Raw genomic sequence first — 4,201 nt, 5'->3', positions numbered from 1 at the left:
GGACCTCATCAACTGAACAAATTTACCGCAGGCTGATTTTCCCTTCAAAGTGACTCTGACATCAACTTTTACCCGATTTAATTCTTGAACGAACAAACCTCCCGGACTTTCCCCACTCATTACATTTGAAACCAACCGTACAGCTGCTTAGAAATAAAATCCAAACAGGCCCCCAAATGGCACCCATTTGTTAATAATTAAATTTGGTTCAAAAGATTAGAACCAAAAAATTATCGGGAGTAGAGCTGGCGACTAGTGTTTATCCTAAATCAAACGACGACAACAACTGATTCAGGCTTACCATTTTAAAAATAGAAAACAGTTTCCGAAAAAATTTTATAGCATGACAATTTAAAAATTCAGGGGCAACATTAAACAGGGGGGATTTCTTACCACAACCGGGATTTACACCCCGGCAATGTATTTTCGTGTCCGGCAAGGCATAGTGGTTACACTTTTGTTGGCCCCACGAAAAACAACCCAAAATACCAAATACACAGACAACGTTTTTTTCCAACTCCCCCCTTTAAAAGTGGTAGTACATATGAATGAAAATATTCTTTCCCCGAAAAATTTCGGGGTTTTACAGTTTAAAATAAAAAAAGGGCAAATAATTTTTATCCTGTCCCCTTTGTTTCCCGATTATTGACTTAAAAAACTAAAAGTTAAAACATTTTAAAAGAGGAAAACCTCAATTTATAAATTTTTTTTCTTCATTTTTTTCCTTTTTGTTTTCTCTAAGAATCAAGGGCTTTTTAGTACCAAAGTTGAAATGGGACGGAAAGATTTTCAGAAAAAACATTTTCTAGAAAGGCCGATCGGCCCTTTTTTAGAATTTAGTCTTCATTGTTTCAGTTTTTGGTGAAGAAGGGGTTTTTAGCTGAAAAGTTTTGTTTTTGGCACTTATTTTTTTTTTTTTAAAGCTGTTATTATCCCTTTTTTTATTACCCATTTTTTCTTACGTGTTATATATAGAAAAACCTCTGGGAAAATGAAAATGCTTTAAAGGGTTAAGTAATACCAGTTTTTAAAATTTAAAGACAAATGTGGACCACTCTCAAAACGGTTGTTGGAGAATAGGCCCTTTAAAATGAATTTAATTTTTAATTAAATGCTGAGAAAAAGGAACTTTGGTGGTCCAATGTAAAAAAAACTGTCTTATTTTCATTATATGGAAGAATAGAAAAAGTTTTTTTATTTTAGCCACGCATTCAATTTTCCCGGGCCCCTCACCCCGACAAAAGCCGCTTGAGAAGAAGGTCAATATGTTTTTAACACATTTATAAAAAACAAAACAAGCGCAATATCCCCTAAATTCTCAAAGCGCTTAAAAGGGGGCCCTAGTCAACAGCAAAACTTTAAAATGATGCCTGTTGGATATTACAATTTTGGGCGGACAGAAACAAAGCTATTAACAACCAGGGATTCATTTTACCCTGAAACGGGTGAGAGAATGTGAGAAAGAAACCTTTTCCCAAAGGCTCAACTATGCGCTGAGCAAGGGTCGAACCCCGGGGCCTTCCGAACCGAAAGGAAAAGTCAACCCCTTAACTAACCCAAATAGCCCCACAAAAACATTTTAAAAAAAAACGAAAAAATTTATTTTATTTTATTGTTTTGAGATATGATTTTTTTTATGTAAGTGTGGGTGTGTAAATTTTTTTTTCAAGTATTATGTCTCAAATGCTCTTAAACAGCAGTATCACTGTACCAAATGACAATTGCACGATTTTGAGGGCAATAAAGTGTAGCATTATTATTATTTTTTTTTATTATTTTATAATTTTTATTATTATTTTTATTTATTATTTTATTATAAATAATACTATTATTATTATTTAACCCAAAAAACGGGGTGGGGTTTAAAAAAAAAAAAAAACCCAAAAAAACACGTGCAACACACACAACACACACACCACACACACATACACCCACCCCCATCAACCCCGCCACAACACACTCGCACATACCACCGACACAAACAAATAGTATGCATTGGGTAAAAAGCTCATAACCTGCCACCGGGAAAATAACTGCCCAAAACGGAACCTCTAACGTTATATCTTTATACAGTTTGTAGAATTACTCAAAACGGGAGACAAAAAAAAAAAAAACAAAACAAATATCAATGACGTATCTATTTTATCTTTTAAATGAAATTTGTAATCCGGCCATTTAACTTTTCCGATTTTTTCTATTATTGGGTTGCAATTAAAAAACCCTATTATGGTCAGATGTTTAAAAGTGGCGGGTTTTTCCTTTTTCCAGCGTCCTCATTGCACACGGCAAAAACTTTTTTTGAACCTCGAAGAATTGCTTTTTCAAAAATTGCAAAAAAACAAAGAAAAGATTTCCTATAACACTAAATTTTAAAACGAAACTGGTAAAGGGGCGTACAAAAAATTTATTTTCAGTACAAAATTTGCTTTTTTCCCCATTCCTTGAAAGAAGGAAAAATGGAAAATTCGGCTTTGAAACTTAAAATAATAATAAAAAGGAACGAATGGCAACCTTAAATCAAAATTTTTTTTTAACATAAATACACATTATGAGATTAAAAAGAAAGGAAAAAACACCAAAAAGTTGGGTTGGAATTTATAGAAAAGCTTGTTTTATGCCAAAGAGGGTTTCAAAAGTAAATTTTCTGGCAAAAGAGAAAAATTTATCAATTTTTATTAAAAGTTCCCAAAAAATGACACGTATTTAGAATAACAACGACTACAACAACAAAAAGACCAAATGGCACTCAAAACAACATCACATTCTAAGACGAGGGGTAGGAAAAAGGGGAATGAAAGACCCGGAAAAAATTCGTGGGATCACTCAACCATGCAATGCAATTTTTTATCCGTTTGCGAAGGTTGACAGCTTTTTTCCCGTTTCCCGTTTTATTTTTTGCCCGCGGGAAATAAAGAGTTCCTCCCCATTTTCCTTTTCGCCACGTGATATGGGGGAAGTCGCGAACCTCCAAAACTCATTGATTAAAATTGCTTTTTAAAACTTTTCGGGTTTCTTTTCCTAAGACCGGGGCTTTGTAAAAGCAGAATAGTAGTGCTGTCTAAGGGAGCCTGAAAATATCACTTTGGGGGATCATGGGCCACCGAAGGGCGCTTTGTCCAATGAAAGGGGGTTCGGGAAAGGGGCAGCAAACGTTTTTTTGCCGCTTCAACACCGCATTGACCCCAGAATGATGTCTCTCCCTTCCAGGAGGCCGAAAAAAAAAAAAGGTATAGCATTCTTCAAATACCCGATCTTCCCACCTGCAAATACAAGACCTCTGTCCAAACCCAGAGCTTTTTCACCCGTTTTCGACTCAACCTTTTGAAGAAAGTTTACGCTCACCCATTTCCCACACAACTTTGGTGAATCCATATTAAAAGTTGCTTGGACCCTTTTTCCTACACGTCATTTTACGACGTTGGGGGGGGGAAAAAAAGGGGTGGGCCAAAAGAAAAAGTAAGACAAAAAAGGGGAACTGGTTTTAAATGAGAGCAGGGGGAAAGTCCCCAAGAGCGTACTATCAGAATTTTTTTGAATCGTTTCACTTGCGAAGCACAGGTCCCCATAAGGGGGCACACTCAAAGGAACAAATCAAATATTTAAAACAAAAAAAAAGCCACAGCAGAGAGATCATTTACAAACAAATATATACCCCCAAACCTCTAACCACAGTTCCCTTTCCTCCCCCACAAAATAATTTTTTAATTTTTCAGTGCTATAATTTTTTAATGGTTTTGTTTATGTTTTTAAGGGGTTTTTCGGCGCTTTTTTAAAACCCTTAAGTTCAAAATCGCCATAAAAAGAAGAAAAGGATAGAAAAAGACAAAATTCCCTTAAAAACCCCAAAAAAAGGAAGAAAACGGAATTAGCCAAAAAGAGACCAATGAGATTCCAAAGCACACTTTTAATTATTAATAACAAAAGTTTCTCCAACACAAGCACATCCCCGCTAAACAAAACACTCAAAAAATTTACAATTTTATGTAAAAAAATTAATACAAAGCAAAAGAAAGATGATTTACAAGAAAAAATATCTCCCAAAAAATATAACATACATTCGACTGTTTACCTCCCCGCCCAAAATCCGACAGGGCAGGCAAAACCAAAAAACCCCTTCCAAGACAAAAACAGAAAGCAAATTGAAAAACAGATACAGGGAAAAGACTAAAAGTTCCCCCGCCCACTAGGAGTCAGGAATCAC

Source organism: Berghia stephanieae, chromosome 1 (assembly GCF_034508935.2).
Source record: "Berghia stephanieae isolate SIO BIC M18660-M18661 chromosome 1, UCSD_Bste_1.3, whole genome shotgun sequence".
Lineage (NCBI taxonomy): Eukaryota > Metazoa > Mollusca > Gastropoda > Nudibranchia > Aeolidiidae > Berghia > Berghia stephanieae.
Note: the sequence above shows the minus strand (reverse complement) of the source record.